Genomic DNA, 19,842 nt, shown 5'->3' with positions numbered 1-19,842 from the left:
TGGGCTCGTGGTCTTCCTACTCTGCTATCTTGATCTCATCTCTTCATTTTTTATTTTTTTATTTTAATTTTTTCATTTATTTTTATTAGTTGGAGGCTAATTACTTTACAATATTGTAGTGGTTTTTGTCATACATTGACATGAATCAGCCATGAATTTACATGAGTTCCCCATCCCGATCCCCCTTCCCACCTCCCTCCCCATCCCGTCCCTCTGGGTCTTCCCAGTACACCAGCCCTGAGCACTTGTCTCAAGCATCCAACCTGGACTGGTGATCTGTTTCACCCTTGATAGTATACTTGTTTCAATGCTATTCTCTCAGAACATCCCACCCTCGCCTTCTCCCACAGAGTCCAAAAGTCTGTTCTGTACATCTGTGTCTCTTTTTCTGTTTTGCATATAGGGTTATCGTTATCATCTTTAATGACCCAATCAAAAAATGGGCCAAAGAACTAAACAGACGTTTCTCCAAAGAAGACATACAGATGGCTAACAAACACATGAAAAGATGCTCAACGTCACTCACTATCAGAGAAATGCAAATCAAAACCACAATGAGGTACCATTACACGCCAGTCAGGATGGCTGCTATCCAAAAGTCTACAAGCAATAAATGCTGGAGAGGGTGTGGAGAAAAGGGAACCCTCCTACACTGTTGGTGGGAATGCAAACTAGTACAGCCACTATGGAGAACAGTGTGGATATTCCTTAAAAAACTGGAAATACAACTGCCATATGACCCAGCAATCCCGCTCCTGGGCATACACACTGAGGAAACCAGATCTGAAAGAGACATGTGCACCCCAATGTTCATCGCAGCACTGTTTATAATAGCCAGGACATGGAAGCAACCTAGATGCCCATCAGCAGATGAATGGATAAGAAAGCTGTGGTACATATACACCATGGAATATTACTCAACTGTTAAAAAGAATTCATTTGAATCAGTTCTAATGAGATGGATGAAACTGGAGCCCATTATATAGAGTGAAGTAAGCCAGAAAGATAAAGAACATTACAGCATACTAACACATATATATGGAATCTTCATTGTTTAAAATTCATTTTTCATTTTGTATCTCTGGGTGACTTCCATTGTTTTGCTCGCCAACTTGCAAATGCATTCTTGAAAAGTTAAAGTGTTACTCTTAGTCATTTCTCAATCATATTTGTGACCTTATGGTATCCTTCCAGGCTCCTCAGTCCATGGAAGAATAGATTGTCTTCAGGCAAGAATACTGGAGTGGGTAAGCCATCCTCTTCTCCAGGAGATCTTTCCAACCCAGGGATGGAACCCAGGTCTCCTGCATTGCAGGCAGCTTCTTTCCTCTCTGAGCCATCAGGGAAGCCCGTTTATCTAATATGCTATTGAACCCCTTTAGTGTTTTCAGTTCAGCTGTAACTTCTGTTTGGTGCTTTGTTACATTTTCTGTTTATTTTTTGAAGTTCTCATTGTGTTCATCTGAGTTTAGTGAACATTTTTATGACCATTACTTTGAATCTTTTATCAGATAGACAGCTCGTGTTGGTTTTATTTAGTTCTTCTTCTGGGATTTTGTCCTGTTCTTTCCTTGGGAACATATTCCTTTGTCTCCTCACTTGGCCTAGTTTTCTCTCCCTCTCCCCCCATCCCAAGTTTATATATATATTTATATATAAAGTAAATCAGTTTTATCTCCCAGGCATGAAAGAATGACCTTATTTAGATGTCCTGTGGGTCTCGGACGCGCAGTCTCTCTTTGGCACCAGAGCCAGGCACTGAAGAAGTGTTCCCTGTGTCCGCTGCATGCACCCTCCTGTGGCGGTGGGGCCACGTCTGTGGCCACAGCACGCTGGTAGGCAGGACTGCCGCTTGCCTGGCTGTGAGGCTCAGCTCAAGCCCAAGGTTGAGCGGGATCTCAGTGGGTATGCCTACTGGCGCTGACAAGTTAGGAGGAAAATCCCAAAATGGCACCTACCAGTACTGGCGTTAGCGAGGAAGCCTGGGACTACAAAAATGTCTCCCACTAGGGTCTCAGTCCCTGGGGAGCATCCCAACTCATTCCTTGCTTTCCAGTAGATGCTTCAAGATTAGTAAATGGATCCCTTCCACATACAGTCCATCTGCCTTTCAATCTGATATTTTTGTGCTTCTTTTCAGGTCAAGTTCAGTTGGAGCATGAGACTTTTTTTTTTTTTTTTTTAGCATGAGACTTTTAAGGGTGACTTTTGCATTCTCTCCATGTTTTTTTGTTGTTGTTTTTTTTTAGTTTTCCTGGCTATATTCTTCATTGGTTTTCAAAAACACTAATTTTAGAGTCTTGTCTTTCCTATTTAGGACCTAGAGATCAAAGTGCCTGATGTGGAGTTCAAATTCCTTGCTCTTCATGGAAAAGATCTATTCTCTTGTGATCTCTCCCAATTGTGGATCACTGTGGCTGGGGTGTGGTTTGTTTCCTTGGCAAGATATGAGACAAGATCATATCTCTGCCTTTCTTATCTAAATGCTCAATGCTGTCCTTTTACCTTTTGTTGTGGGGCTCTGTTCATCTGGCGTTCAGGTGCCTTTTCAAGAGAATTATTCCATAATTGCAAATCTGTTGTGTCCATTGGAGGAGGTGAGTTCAGAGTTCAGGATTTGCCTTATACCACTGTCTAGAACCCTCTACTTTGTATGTTGTATGTTTATCTCTCTTTTTATTACATGGTAAGTTCATATAACACTGAAGAGTCTAATAGTCTATAATTGACCTGGTAGTTTTTAATATGATAAAATTTTCTCCTCAAATTTCTCTTCTCCAACAAACCCTAAGAAACTAATTTCCTTGATCATCATAGCTGTTTTTCAGCTCAAGTGAATTAAAGAAGTTATACTGCCCTGTGAAACACACTTTAAACTATTTCAATAACGTATGTGAATAAAATATAACTTCTTTTGTATAGAATGCATCACTGCCTCCCTAGATCACAGGGTTATTTTTGTCTTGAACCCTTCCCTGACCTAATTTCAATGTCCCCACCTACAGATCTCTCTAGATCTGTCTCTGTATCTGTTCCATGCAATGCATAGTACTGCCTCCCTCCCCAAATGTAAATGGACCTCTATAACTGAATTCACCACACTGTATTAAATTTATCTTGTAATTCTATATTTCTCTTAGTCTGTACACTGCTTGAAGTCTCAGCTTATATACTACTCATTTTTATATTCTTCATAACATAAGCAGTCATGTTTAAATCATTTAGTAGCTTTTGCTGAAAGTTTGTTAAATTCAAATTACCTCAGGAAGGTTGCTTAATATGATAAACAATTGAGGAGTTACTTTGTAAGCTATAAAAAAAGACCAATAAACCAAGTGTCAGTAAGATTATGATGTAAAGTGTGACAAATGATATTTCTCTAACAAGAGTATGATTTTCTATGTGAAATTTACTAAGTCAAGTATTAATCTTGCCAGTTGCTCCTTGAAGGACAGCTCCTATTCCATTCCAGTCTATGTGGGTCAAGTAGATCTGATTCAATTTCCTAACTCAAACATTGAGTACAAGACCCAGGTCTTTCTTTTTAAAATTTTATTTATTTTTTAATTGGAGGATAATAGCTTTACAATATTGTGTTGGTTTCTGCCATATGTCAACATAAATCAGTCATAAGTATATACACACACACACACACACACACACACACATATATATATATATATATCCCCTCCCTCTTGAATCCCCTTCACACCTCCCACCCCATCCCACTCCTCTAGGTTGTCACAGAGCACCAGATTTAAGCTCCCTGCATCATACGGCAAATTGCCACTGACTATCTAATTTTACATGTTGCAATGTATGTTTCCATGCTACTCTCTCAATTTGTCCCACCCTCTCCTTCCCCTCCTGTGTCCACAAGTCTGTTCTTTTTGTCTGTGTCTCCCATTGCTGCCCTGAAGATAGGTTCTAATTAGGTACTTTATCCCCTCCCCCAATCAAGTCTCAATTACTCATTGAATCAAGAAAAGCCAAGACTCAATCTTGTTCAATCAAATACTCCCTGGGATTTCAGCTGGACATATGAGAAAAAAAGCTTTCTTTCACTAACACTTCTAGCTGTGAGTTTTGGGCGCTATGAGGATCATATAAACTCAGAGTTTTCTGGGAATATTTCTGCTGCTACATGCATTCCATAAAGTATAAATGACACAGGGGAAATCTGTGTAACAGATAAAGACAGAATATTCTGTATCACACAACGCACATAATTCCCAAGTTTTGCTGATTAGATAAGGATGGTCTTCTGTCTTAAGGATACTCAATCTTGAGATGGCCTGCAATGGAGAGGTTTGGCCAAACTGCCTAGCCAGTAATAGTCACTTTGCAAGAATTTGCTTTAGAAAATATAAAAGGATAAACATAAATCATTAAAGGAGCTAGGGCTGCAAGACTACACAGATGGTTAGGGAGGCAACTAGGGTTATAAAAATAGGAAAGAAATTGTAAACAGTAACTACGTAAACAGAAACTAAGCAGTAAGTACAAAGCTGTTGTTTGTTGTATAGACGCTAAGTCATCTCCAACTGTTTTGCAGCCCCAGAGACTGTAGCCCCCCAGGTTCCTCTGTCCATGAGATTTCCCAGGCAGGAATGCTGGAGTGGGTTGCCATTTCCTTCTCCAGTGGATCTTTCCCATTCAGGGATTGAACCCACATCTCCTACATTGCAGGCGGATTCTTTACCGGCTGAGCCACCAAAGAAGCCACTAAGTAGAAGGTACTCAAAGGAAAATGTGAAGAAGGGTCATTTACACAGGAGAATAAAAGTAAGAGTAATCATAATTTTTAACAATTATAACATATTTATGTTATTGCAGGCACTCATCTAATCCTTTTTAGTAGATTATCTCATTTAATATTAGAAACATTCTTTTATATCTCTTCTATACATTTAATTATTTCTTTCCTTATTCATTTAGTAAATTACTATTGAGCTTCTACCATATCCCAGGTACTTTGCTGGGCTTTGAGAATATAGTGCAATTGAAGGAAAAAAAATCTTTGATATACTGGAATTTATGCCATATTATATTTCATTCCTAAAACCTAATAAACTAACTTGTATAATAAATTATTCTTAATTATTTTACAGTATTGAATGAAGTAACAAGGGAAGAAAAAAATGTTTATTAAACATTTGACTATGTACACAGAGGGTGTTGGTCTCCTTGGCCTATTTTTTTTTCCTTTAAGTTGCATATCTATGCTACGAGATAGAAATGAACTGAGACATGTATGACGTTTCCTAACATACTTTCTAATTTTAATTCCGATTAGTGAATAACTAGAATTACTGCTTTTTTAAAATTATTTTGTGGAAAAACTGGTCCATAATAGACTGGGGAAAATGAAATGGGAGTTGAAGAGATTATTTCCATCACTGTACATTTTTGAGGAACTAATATCTTTGAGGAAATCAGAAACAGAAGATATTATGGAGAGGTGGCAAGAATACACAGACGATCTGTAAAAAAAGATCTACACAACACAATAATCACAATGGTGTGATCACTCACCTAGAACCAGACATCCTGGAATGTGAAGTCAAGTGGGCCTTAGGAAGCATCACCAAGAACAAAGCTAGTGGAGGTGATGGAATTCCAGTTGCGCTATTTCAAATCCTGAAAGATGATGCTGTGAAAGTGCTGCACTCAATATGGCAGCAAATTTGGAAAACTCAGCAGTGGCCACAGGACTGGAAAAGGTCAGTTTTCATTCCAATACCAAAGAAAGGCAGTGCCAAAGGATGCTCAAACTACTACACAATCGCACTCGTCTCACACGTTAGCAAAGTAATGCTCAAAATTCTCCAAGCAACTCTTCAGCAATATGTGAACCATGAACTTCCAGATGTTCAAGCTGGTTTTAGAAAAGGCAGGGGACCAGAGATCAAATTGCCAACATCTGCTGGATCATTGAAAAAGCAAGAGAGTTCCAGAAAAAGATCTATTTCTGCTTTATTGACTATGCCAAAGCTTTGACTGTGTGGATCACAATAAACTGTGGAAAATTCTGAAAGAGATGGGAATACCAGACCACCTGACCTGCCTCTTGAGAAACCTGTATGCAGGTCAGAAAGCAACAGCTAGAACTGGACATGGAACAACAGACTAGTTCCAACTAGGAAAAGGAGTACATCAAGCCTGTATATTGTCACCCTGCTTATTTAACTTCTATGCAGAGTACATCATGAGAAATGCTGGGCTGAATGAAGCACAAGCTGGAATCAAGATTGCCGGGAGCAATATCAATAACCTCAGATATGCAGATGACACCATCCTTACGGCAGAAAGTGAAGAAGAACTAAAGAGCCTCTTGATGAAAGTGAAAAAGGAGAGTGAAAAAGTTGGCTTAAGGCTCAATATTCAGAAAACCAAGATCATGGCATCTGGTCGCATCACTTCATGGCAAATAGATGGGGAAACAGTGGAAACAGTGGCTGACTTTATTTTTTTGGGCTCCAAAATCACTGCAGATGGTGATTGCAGCCATGAAATTAAAAGACGCCTACTCCTTAGAAGGAAAGTTATGACCAACCTAGACAGCATATTAAAAAGCAGAGACATTAGTTTGTCAACAAAGGTCCGTCTAGTCAAGGCTATGGTTTTTCCAGCGGTCATGTATGGATGTGAGAGTTGGACTATAAAGAAAGCTGAGCACTGAAGAATTGATGCTTTTGAACTGTGGTGTGGGAGAAGACTCTTGAGAGTCCGTTGGACTGCAAGGAGATCCAACCAGTCCATCCTAAAGGAGATCAGTCCTGGGTGTTCATTGGAAGGACTGATGTTGAAGCTGTAACTCCAATACTTTGGCCACCTGATGAGAAGAGATGACTCATTTGAAAAGACCCTGATGCTGGGAAAGATTGAGGACAGGAGGAGAAGGGGACGACAGAGGATGAGATGCTTGGATAGCATCACCAACTCAATGGACATGAATTTGGGTGGACTTCGGGAGTTGGTGACGGACAGGGAGGCCTGGCGTGCTACAGTCAATGGGGTTGCAAAGAGTTGGACATGACTGAGTGACTATACTGAACTGAATATCTTTCAGTAAAGTCTTGGCATTGTCTTTATCAATAGTTACATAAATGGCCTTAGTGAATTTTAAAAAGGGATCCATAGTTATTAACTGTGAAAATAATTTTCTAACCTTTATCTTACTTGAAATGAAACTTTCTTTTCACAGTTAAACTCCAGTTTTCTGAAAATGGCCTCAAAACTTTAAATAATTCATAAACATTATCTGATTTTATTTTTAGTAGTTTAGATGTTATTTACAATATAATACAATTAATTTCATTGTGACTGACTTACATCACTGGTAAGAATATATCTTCTACAGATTCAGCAAGTCTGTATTTTCTAATAGTTACGGATATTTGTATGCTCAGTGTTAGGTACTCTAACTTCCAGACTGTAAGCTAAATAGGCTATCAAATTTCATAAAATGATTATTTAATTAAAGGTGATTAGTTTTTATTTCTGTGAGAGTTATTTTGATGGTCATACAGTTTAAAGATACGTAAAGCAACATTTTGTAATATACACTGAAAAAATCTCAGTGCCAAAGTAGAACAGTACATTGCAGTCTTGATTTTTCCATAAGCCACTGTATAATGTATAATGAGCTCTCATCTAGGTTTCAACCTTTTATGTACAATATGACAATTCTGTCTTACAAAAGGCAAATATGAGGGATAACTATTTTATTAAATAGTAAGTTATAGGTTATACATAAAGTCTAGGTTCTATCATAAAGTTTCTAGATTTTCATATTTTAAAGTATGTATTATTTTAACAAATAATTACCATGCTTTGATTTATCATTATTCCATTAAAGTGGAATGTATATATGCTGTAGAAAATATCAAAATGTTTCTATTACTTTTTAGACTTGCTGAACTTTTAAAGTACAGCTCTTTCTCTAGAGTGTGAATATAATTTTGCATTCAGTGGAGTAATAAAACCTAATGCTTTCTTTTTAGAAGAAATATTTAAATAACTTGCCAAGGAAATTAAAGATAGCAAAATGTATGCCAGTGTTCATTAGATATAAAAATAATATTGGAACAGTTTTACATTTTGTCCCAATAGTCTCTTCTCCTCTGGATATGTTAGATATTTATCTGATTCAGGGAAGTCGACATTTCTAAGGAGAGAAGACTTTGTTATTTTAACTGTAGGGAAAGAGAAAGCTTTGCACTTTCTGTGAAAGAGAGTTTTATGGAGTAGATGTGAAATAAAGAAGTACAGTGTGGTGTGAGTGATTCCACCCATGAATGCAACAACTCCACTAAGTTAATTTATTTTTAAAAACTTCCATGTACACTAGGAAAAAAATATGTCACAATAATTATTAAAATTTAAATCATTGAAGCAGTTTTTCAAATTAAAATTTCATGGACTAGGCTTTGATTTTGCAGAAGAGAATGGGACGTTGATGGAGCTGTTTCTCTGTATTGTTGCTTTCTACGTGTGTGCTCAGTTGCTCTCGTCGTGTCCAACTCTTTGTGATCCTATGGACTGTAGCCTGCCAGGCTCCTCTGTCCAAAGGATTCTGCAGGCAAGATTACTGGAGTGGGTGCCATTTCATCCTCCAGGGGATCTTCCAGACCTGGGGATCAAACCTGTGTCTTTTGCATCTTCTGCATTGGCACGTGAGTTCTTTACCACTGATACCACCTGGGCAGCCCCTTCCCTAGTTTTGTTCTATTTCATGATTATGACACAAAGATTAGCAACTAAGTCACTTACGTCCATTTATCTTAATTGTGGGTCTATACAGTGCAATTTGGGTTTCTTATCATTGTCTAGACATATGTCAACATACACAAACCCTCAGGAATAACTAGGGTATCAGTTTTGAAGGTTTCGTTTTCCTAAAACTGAAGTATACGTTTTCCTCTGAAGGAATTATCTATATCACTCTTTTCTGGAGTCTATTTCCTTCTATGCTCTGAAATAGCTTCTAAAATTTAACACTTTAGAATCATAAAGAAAAATTATTTTGTAGGAGTTACTCATTTAATACTTCTTTAGGATTATAATTATTCCATGAAGTACGAATTTCAAAAACTGTTTCTAAACTCCTGCATAAAATGGGACCAATTAGATCTGAGCACCCACATAGCCTATCCAATTTATCTGTTTCCCTACTGTCTGTGGATTTGCCTGCCCAAGTTTATTATTCATTTCCAATATCAACTTTCAAGTGAGCACTGCCCTCCAAGATTCTAGGCTCATTCGCTCTTCATGCAACCTCTCTCCATAGGCCTGCTTTTGTTGTCGCAAGTGTCACGTTAACACTGGACACCAATATGTGAATATTAGGAGGGAAAGATGACTGAGATAATTAGTCTATTATTTTCCTGTTCTTTTCCCACCAAAAGTATATTCACACCTGTAGTTATCACAGGGAAGGAGCAGACATATTGAAAAGCACATACAGTCTATGAATCTCTGACTGTTGTAATGCAAACATCTAAGCAGGCACCATACAAAGCAATGTAAGGCAAGCTATATATGCAATCTAAAAACAATTATAGTAGCCTCATTTGAATAATTAAATGGAATTGGCATTAATTTTAATATGAAATCATATTTTAAAGTTAATGAAATACTGTGTTAAAGTACTAGTTTTGAAAATAATGCTAAGTTTTGGAACTCAGCTTATAGTTTACACTTAGAGCACATCTTAATTCATGTTAACCATATTTCAAGAGCTCAAGTTACATGTGGCTACTGGCCACCCTATTTATTGCATTTTCTTTATGTTCTAAGGATTACCACATCTGACTGCAAGCTCCTATTATTCTGAATTAGTTCTCAACTGAGAATAATCCATGTTTCTATTTTCCCACACACACGTCATCCTGTACACCTTCAAGACAATTGTTAATGGAATATTACGTTAAGAACTCTCCAGTATTATCTCTAGGATGCTCTTCCATGCCACTGATATATAATCAGCAAGGTTTTTTTTTTTTAATTGTAGTATGGTTGATTTAAAATATTGTCTTAGTTTCAAGTGCACAGCAAAGTGATTTGGTTACATATATCTATATGTGTGTATATAGACAATTGGCAAGCTTTGATACTCATTATTTGGCAATGACAACAATATCTAGGTTGCATGGCCTATCCTGTAAAGGCTATCCTGATTTCAGAGCTGTTAAAAAATATTTTTTAAAAGTACATATTAGAATTAATGGAAATAGGTACTTCATAGATAGATAGGGAAAGAGACACACAAACATAAATACACATACAACATGTGTAAGCTACATTGTAATGTAAACATATTTCTAACTATGGCTCCAAGTTAAAAAAAAAAATTGAAAGCATCCCCTCTGACCCTAATTTTGCTTCCCTTACAATAAGTTCTAACAGCTTTATACTATTAATTCCCCATAAAGTTTGACATCTACATATCTCACCAAACCTATACAGATAAGTTGTGTAAAAATTTCAGAGAATATCTTTAAGGCATTAACTTTAATGCTATATGCACTTCCTAATTTGCCTTATCCATTCAATTTTGTGTTTCTGTTTTCTCAAATTATCATCCAAGTTAAGCATGAGACAAAAACTTCATAAGATAATTTGGAACATCTGGAAGAACAGAATTATCTTTATGATTTTGTGGGAAAAAAATCTGGTTAAAATACTGTAAACATAATTTAAATGAATTAAGTACTTGGAACTTTGACCTTTTCTTTTGAAAGTCTATTTTCTAATTATTTTTGCACATTTCTCTTAAAATAATTAGAAATAAACTGTGGTACCTAAATATCAGAGACAAAATAATCTTTAAATAATGTGGGCCAGTAACTTCAATTTATAAGTAAGAAACTTAGTTCTAACTACGAGAAGTGCCTCACAAAAGACCACTATGACAATAAGTAGTTGTTATGATTAGAATATTTGGGACCTGACTCCTAGTTCTACCCATTTCCGCTTCAAATTTCTGATAATTCAAAAATAATTCTTGCTTATAGATTTTAGTTTCTAAAATTATTATTGTCATGTAATCCAATAAAATTATACATAGGTAAAATATTATTTACACTAAACCACACAATTTATCTAATCTATTTTGCTGTTAATTTTTATGTAGTTTTCACAAAATTATAAAATTAAAGTGTAATTTCAAAGCTTAATATGATGACTAGTGGTATCCAGTATAAAGAAGAAAAAAATCAGTTTGTTAAAGCTAAAACATGAGCTTCAGTTTCATGATAGAACTATCTGAGCTGAGAAATAGCTGATTTATCTGTTCACTTCTCTACAGACTTTCTTGTCTAAAGTGTTAAAATGTGATATTTTAAGTTTTTCATTAAGACGAGAACAAAACACTAATCAATGTGTCTCTAACTTGCCATTTTGTATTTTACTTTGAACAGAAATCCTATCATGATTTATTTGCTCTTTTCCCCCCTCTATTTCTGTTTTCACACATTGGGCTGAATTATTTCATTACAAAGTACTGAACAGAATTATACAAATTTAGACATCTCCAAACATTTGCTACATGCAGCTGGACTCGGGTAGAACAGCCTAGCTTTCCAGAACTCACACACACACACATGCACACATATAAACGGGTCACACTGAAATGAATGGAACTATTCATGGAAATAGAGAGAGGGACCTGTGCAAACTTTGAAAGAACTGTTGTTCCATATATACAAACTCTACCACATTTACCATCTTTATTTGTGGAGAGCAAATGTTTCTGTCTTAAGGTTTACTGCATTTAGACTCATTTATTATTCACCATTCCATATTCATTTTTTTCTGGGAAATGATAGCAATTTGAATATTTAGCTTGCTACACTCATACTAAAATAAACACCACAGTCAGCACACTCCCAGACAACTAAAAGCAGCAATTGAAAGAGTTGAACTGACACTTGAATTCATAATTCATTCATTTGAATTACGTGGATTTCAGACTCTTAAAACTGGTCTGGGTTATCTTTCTGGTGAAAATTCATTTGTTGTCAATATTTTGGAATTTTTGCAAAATGGGGAGGAATGTCATATGCAATAGTACAATAATTCTGCAAGATTCTCACAATTTTTTTTTTCTAAAAAGGCTGAATAAATTCAGTATGTGTTTTCAAATTATTTTAAGACCAAAGTAACTTTTTTTTTTAAAGGGACTCTTACTTAAGGAAATGAATGCTTTAGGCTGGGGTATTTTCCTTAATTTAACTTTATTTTATTTATCACTTTCTGGTTTTTTTTTTTTTAACCCATTTTGATATGTGAACAGTTAACCTTTAGCAAAGCAAATAAACAATCCAGGTATGCTGGGTTTAAAAATTTAGAGCTAATTGCTTCCAAAGGGTCCATGACTTTGCCCATCCCACTACAGCCACTTTTTTTTTTAACCTTTCAAACCTCTTGTGTTAATGACCATCTAGTGTTTCATCTACAAAAATGCCAATTATTGATCTTAATGGACAATTATGATCATATTTTAACACATTTCATCTCCATAATGCAGCTGATCAAAGCATATTTATTTGCCAAACATTGTGCCTGCTAAGTCTCTCAGTCATGCTTGACTCTTTACAACCCATGGACTGTAGCCTGCCAGACTCCTCTGTCCACGAAATTCTCTGGGCAAGAAAATTGAGTGGGTTACTGTTCTTTTTTCCAGAGAATCTTCCTGACCCAGAGACCAAACCCAGGTCTCTTGCACTGCAACCGGATTCTTTATCTTTTGAGCCACCAGGAAGCCCAATATTTAGAACTGTATCTTGAAGCACAAGTAAGTTACTCGGAGAAAACAAGGGGAAACGTGAAATGGTAAAATAAATAAAAATAGAGAGGGTATTTTGAAACCACAAGTATTTTGTGTGATTGGAGTCCTGGTACATGAAAAAGTGGGATTCAGTTTCATAAACTATTTTATTTTCCACACAACTAAGACACATTTTATCCTCCTACTTTTCTAGAATGTAAATGTAATTAATTTTTCAGGTAAGATTTCTTGTAAGTAATTGATACCTACTCTGGATTATTTGTATCTTTTTTTTGGAACCCAGAACTCATGTAACTTAGACCACTTGTTATTGTCCCATGTCATTGAAGCTAACTGATTTTAAAGTCACTGTTTTGGTTTTGGTTTTTGCAAACTCCAAAGTGTTTTTAACCCACTCATGGTTTTTTTCATTTCAGATATCCTATATTTTCATTTCCAGAATGCCATTCTTTTTTTTTTTTTTTGGTAGATACCATATTTTTACTAGTATTTCTCAACTTTCCACAGAGTATGTCCCTTTTTCCTTAAGCCTTAACCATATTTTTAATATATGTTTTAAACTCTATGTGTGTTTCAACATCGCTGTCATCATAATGTCCGTTTTTGTATTCAGTCATATACTTATGTAGTACTTTTGGAAATTCTTCTCTTTAAAGATTTCTTCTTTCTACCCCACAAATTCCAACTGCTCAGAAACTCAGAAATACAATCTCTGTTCCATAAGACCTCTGTGTTTTCCTGGGCTCCACTATTGTATATCATAGTCTAAAAACTACTGCTAGACAGAAATTATATCTGCATAGCCTGTGTGTTTCTCTTCTTCAGAGAACAAAGTGCTAAGTTCTCTGTTTCACAATGTCTATAAATCTTTGCTTAATATATATGTCCAGTTTATAATTTACGGTGGGGGTCTAGGCCTGTACTATTACTGTATTAGTTGGGAGTCAAAGCTCAGTGATTGTGATTTTAGTTTTAATGGATGCTATCTTTAATTTAGTCCAAAGTAAAGCAACTCATATTCCCATCAGCAATGTATGAAAGTATTTATGTTTCTAAAAATTTTCTAGTCACAAAGATAATTTGTCCTTTTAATTTTTACAAGATCAATATGCTAAAATGTTACTTTATTCTAGTTATATTTCCCTAACAACTGAAATATCTTTTTTTGGTTACCCTTTAACAATACTCTGTTATTACTGTGTATACACTTTGTCCATTTTATATTGAGTTTACCTTTTTAATATCCATTTTCAGGATTTCAGTTGCTTTATAACAATGCATTCAATTTTATTTTGAATATTCTATTATCTGCAAATTGTCAAAATATATATTTAGTTTCTGATACATAAAATTTTATTTAATTGTATTCATGTGTATTTATTCAACAAATGAATTATGAGCAAATATAATACATTGTATGTAACACTGTACATTATACCTAATAAATGAATATTATTTACTGAACAGTTTCTTCTTGTTTATGTGCCACTTCTTTACAAATAAATGAGATGTGATTTTTTGATGTACTTTTTAAAATTTCCACAGTAAATGCCATTTGCTGCAGTAAAGTGATGACTTAATATTAAGTCTACTACAGCTTCCAAAACAATCTAATGACACTCCCAAGAACTGGCTTAGACACTGGGAAAAAGTGACCATTCTATATAAACTACTATATTTCTAGTAGGTAGTTTTAATAGCTTGTGATTCATTCAGCATGTTATAAGCACAAGATTTACCTATTTCTTTTAAAAAATATTTTGGTTAAACTGGAATGTGGGAGTAGAGGCTAAATTAATTACTATAAAATTTGTTCAAATTCTGCCTTGTAGTGGGTATGAGCTGAATATGGTTATGTCATGTTTCCATTATTTAGCTAAGAATTTCTGTTTTTAATATTTCGCTTGATTTCATAGTGATCTACAAAGCTATTTACTCCCGGAAGCTACCTAAGTAGTAATGTTTCATATGAGACACATGTCAAATCATTACTGTCAAGTTTTTCAAGAATAAGGAGACTGTTGAGATTTAAAAGTATGAGTTTTCTTTGACATAGATATCAAATGGATAGACTGATTCAAGCTCAGATACCTAAATTTCTGATAAAATAATGTAAAAATAATCATATCATTCAGCAAGCAAGCTAATCTATAGAATCTACAACTACATAGAAACATATATCTGGAGAGGCATACATGAAAATAAAAATAATAAATATAACTTATATGAAGCATTTTATTTCAAATACACACATTAAAGCTAAATAACATGTGTCAATAACAATGGGCCCTTCACAAAAGGGCTGATGAAAAAGACAGATACATATATCTGTAACAACAATATATTTCTCAAGAAGAAATACGGCTTCCATTTGTCAGTTAGTATTTTGGTTGTGTATAGAAAGAGAATCAACTTCAGCTAATGTCCTTACAGAAACAATTTTTTGTGAAATTAATAACTGATATGTAACTCCCAAGAGAAAAAGAAAAAAAAAGGATGACGTTAGTCAAAATTTTTGAATAATTATTCTGTATGCCATTTCCCAACTATACCATTTTTCCAGTAAAATTATTTTAATTAATTTTCTTAATATTCACAAAAGCTGTATGAGAAAATTACTTCTGAAATTGAGGACAAAACAGACTTAAAGAAATCTAGTGAATTATACAAAATATCCAACTAATAAAGGGTAAAACTGGTCTTCAACTAAGAGTTGCCTGCCTCTTTCTTTTTTACCTTAAAAATAGAGCCTGAGAATGGGATGCTTATAGAAGAAGGGAGATGAAGAGAGCAGAACTGGTAGACACAATAATAGCATCTACTACAGCAACACTGGGGTTTCCCTGCTGGCTCAGTGGTAGGGAATCTGCCTGCCCATACGGAGACGCAAGACAGGCTGATCCCTGACCCAGGAAGATCCCCTGGAGAAGGAAATGGCAACCCACTCCAGTATTCTTGCTGGGAAATTCTATGGACAGAGGAGCCTGGCAGGCTATAGTCCATGGGGTTGCAAAGAGTTGGACACAACTGAGAGAACAACAATACTGACACTGACCCTCCCTCCATTCTGAGGGATCTTAGACTTTGATTTCTATATTCACCTATTAATACATGCCCTTGTTAGATCTTTGTTGCTATATTCATCTATTAATAATTACAACTGGGGGTAGATGACAAACAGATTACCTGAATGTCAAATGCATTCCTCACTGCCCCTGTTACTTTGTAAAAGTGCTACTCCTCCCCTTTATAATATATATCAGCTTCAGTTACTCCTGACAGTAATAATTGCTTTTTGTTTCTTTCATTCTATTAGTATCAGGAGTCCATAAAGTCACTGGCAAAGGCCATAGTTTTAAGTACAGTGGCATTCTTACTGTATCCCCTGACAAAACTGTCCCTCTTAAAGGAACTGAGCCTAAAATCATAAATCCTATAGTCTCAGGGATGGGAAGCATTAATTCCAAAAACTCACATGACTGTAGATCTACTGATACATATTGGACCATCTGGAGATGCCAGTCCAAATACTGTTGGATAGCTCTAAGTCAACATTCACAAGCAGCTTATTGATAGAGGTACTAGCCCAGTAAAAAGGATTTCAAAGAAGCACCTTTAGCATCCACTACAGTCTTAATTATTCTTATAAATTTAAATCTATTTAACCAATGTTTCAAATCAGAGTGGATTTTCAATTTACAACCCCAAACTCCTCACAGTTTATTGGGAGTGAGGCATTCCAATTGCTTGGAAGAGAGAGATAACTTGTCTTTTCAATTCACAGGTCTTCAGAGTGAGCAAAGTTATAACAGAGACCTTTCATTCACATCTGGACCTGGTTTAGAAGACAAGATCTTGGACTATAAAACTGAACCTGATGCCATAATTGGGTAAGTCTCTGGGTATCTTGGGAGAGTGTATTTTGGTTGTGTGTTGACTGTAAGCTATTAGAAACGAGAGGATGAATTGTAGAAGACTATTCCTTTGATAACTCAGCTGATAAAGAATCTGCCTGCAATACACAAGACCCCAGTTTGATTACTGGGTCTGGAAGATCTGCTGGAGAAGAGATGGGCTACCCACTCCAGTATTCTTGAGCTTCCCTGGTGGCTCAGCTGGTAAAGAATCCACCTGTAATGCAGAAGACCTGGGTTCGATCTTTGGGTTGGGAAGATCCCCTGGATAAGGGAATGGTTACCCACTCCAGTATTCTGGTCTGGAGAATTCCATGGACTGTATGTCAATGGGGTTGCAAAGAGTTGGACATGACTGAGTGACTTTCACCCACTCACTCATTCCTTTGATTGTCCTCCGAAAATTTCATACCTCTTGGGATTCATAGCCTTGTGTAGTTTCCTACCTATTGATTTTTTTATTGCTTTAGCCAATGTAATTCAGTGAAAGTGATACTGTGTCAGTTTCATGCCTAACCTTATGCATTGTAGGTTTTGCTTTTGCATTTATCCTGAGCTGCCATGGAAAAATTTTAGTCAACATGCTGGAGAGATAATGGGGTCATAGAGAGGCCATGTGGAAAGGAAGGGGCCTCAAAATTACATAGGAATGAACCAAGAAATCCAGATGACAGCAAATACAGAGACCCTAGACATTTAACCCTTAGTTGAACTGTTCCAGCCAGGCCAGTTTAATCTTTCCTAGGTGAAATTAAGACATGTGACTGGAGAAGCTATCTTTGATCTTCTAACTCCTATCGATAACACATGCAAAAACACACTTTCTCTACTATGCTAGGTCTGAATTCTGGGTCTCACAGAAACTTGTACAAATAAAACAGCTTTTGTTTCAAGCCATTACATTTTGGGGTAGTCTGTCACACAGCAATAGATAACAAGGATAAACAGATTTTTCCCCCTTTATAATGGGGGAAGCTAGTATGGTGTACCTCAAGAGCCATATAATTGCACAGTTCAATCTCAAGGGCCAAAAACACTATGTTGTTATAATAGTATTGATTTTTACATTGAACTTCAGGTAGTGATTATAATTTCTGTGCCAATGTTCATTTTCTCTAGCATATTTTTAAACATAACACAAAATGTCATCAAATGTATAAAATATTTTTCGTTCTTCACAGAATTATCTTGGCTATGGAGAACAGAACACTTATTTTTTAGAAATATGTTTCCACTTAGGGATTCTAACTTTCATTTTGCAAAGCCTAGTGGGAATACTTTTTCCTAGTCTGCATTCCAGTAGCCTTTTTATTTCCTGTGGCTGTTTCAAAAGCCATAGTAGCAACTCAAAAGAATGGAACAGGTTACCTTATAATATACATACCATATGGTTTCATAGTTTTATGCTTTCATTGGTTTGAAAATTACTGCTATGTGATAATAGTAAATTGGCTTGCTAATTATTGGCCTGCTATTCCCCCTGTCTTTTGCTATGTAATTTTAAATGTAATAATTAATATAATTTAATATCCATTAAATAATAAAGATGTTACATTTTTTTTCTCAAATCTTGTCTTTCAGATTGTTCTGTGTTTGTGATATAACTACATTTCTTAAAATCTACTTTTGTGGCAAGACATTAGTATTCCATCCCTAAAGTTCTAAGTAATAGCCTTAGCCAAATTAGGATACAGAAAGAAACAGAGGCAAAGAAGCTCTGGCAGAATGAATGAAGAGGAAAGTAGATAGACTGTGAGGTAAAGGAAAGAATCATTGACAGCTCCAAGATTGTTGGCTCAGGCAATGGTCATTTATTGAAATGAGTAGGGATGGGGGAAATGTATGAAGTGTCAAAACATATATATCAGTTGTATTTGTTATATACAACACTTACATGAAGAACTACTATTCTATGTGAAATTGTATCATAAGTAAGGAACTCTATATTTAACAAAAGTAACCATTCACCTCAATGAAGAAAAGTCACCTAGAAAAATCCATGATATAAATTAGTTATTGAAGTGGGCATGTTAGGTCATATTACATTGAATAAATAGGCTTATTTTTCTGGATGTATCTTTCTTGATAAAAATCTGAATTAAAATAAAGAAAAAAAGCAAGGCCTTTTATAAGTTTTTGTAGCATAATGGAAAATATATCATCCTAAACATTCTAAATAAATGCATATTTCTGAAATCCATAACCTATAGGAAATAAAAATTATTCTAGAAAGTGTTCATTCATCCATTGAAAAATATGCAAAGAATATGCCTCTGTGAGATATTGGGATTCATAGGGAAAAATTAATTTAGACAAGGAGAGAAAGTGGAATTGACCAAATTAGTGGAAAATTAAATTAAATAGCTAATTAAAATCACATTTTAACTACCTTGCTAAATTAACATCCATGTGGAAATAAGAGAAGTAGAATTGACACTGTGGAAAAGTCAGTTAGTGTTTTCTTCTAAAGGGAATTTTAAAAAGAATAAATTTATAAAAGTAATGTAACTGACAGATTAGTTACTAAATCTTAAAATTATGAGTATACCTTGGTAAGAAATTTGAAAAACTGAGAGTAAGCAAAAAAAAAAAAAAAAAAAGCTAAACAGGAAAAAATTTTCTGACCTTTTTTTAGTCTTCTCTCTCTCTTTTATTAGTTGGTTTAACTAAAAGTTTTAGCTGATACCACAGAAATACAAAGTATCATAAGAAATCGCTATGAACAACTATATGTCAACAAGTTGGGTAACCTAGAAGAAATTATTACATTCCTAAAGATACAACCCACCAAGACTGAATTATGAAGAAATAGAAAATCTTAGCAGGTCAATAACTAATAAAAAGATTGAATTAGTAATCAAAAATCTCCCAACAAAGAAAAACCCAGGACCAGATGGCTTCACTGGTAAACCCTACCACGCCTAAAAGAATTAATATTAATTCTCAAAATCTTTCAAAATATTGAGGAAGAAGGAATATTTCCAAACTCACTTGAAAAGTTCAGTCCTAAACTGATACCAAAGCCAGACAAAGATACTATAAGAATAGAAATATCCCATTTTAGAAATATCTACTATTTATGTGTAGATAAATGTACATGTAAAATCCAACAAAATATTAGCAAACTGAACTGAA

General features: G+C 35.2%; 1 long non-coding RNA gene across 2 annotated transcripts; it reads left to right on the top strand.

Moving 5' to 3' along the window:
* The first annotated feature begins 1,213 nt into the window (after window positions 1–1,213).
* Window positions 1,214–14,002, top strand: LOC122436620. 2 transcript variants are annotated; one of them, XR_006268052.1, is made up of 3 exons: window positions 1,214–1,247; window positions 4,690–4,785; window positions 12,689–14,002. It is a non-coding gene; the product is annotated as an uncharacterized LOC122436620 (long non-coding RNA). The 2 variants fall into 2 exon arrangements; XR_006268051.1 differs by lacking the exon at window positions 1,214–1,247 and adding an exon at window positions 1,254–2,597.
* Window positions 14,003–19,842: the final 5,840 nt, after the last annotated feature.

This window comes from Cervus canadensis, chromosome 2 (assembly GCF_019320065.1).
Source record: "Cervus canadensis isolate Bull #8, Minnesota chromosome 2, ASM1932006v1, whole genome shotgun sequence".
In the NCBI taxonomy this organism is placed as follows: Eukaryota; Metazoa; Chordata; class Mammalia; order Artiodactyla; family Cervidae; genus Cervus; species Cervus canadensis.
Note: the sequence above shows the minus strand (reverse complement) of the source record. Positions and strands in the feature narration are given on the sequence as shown.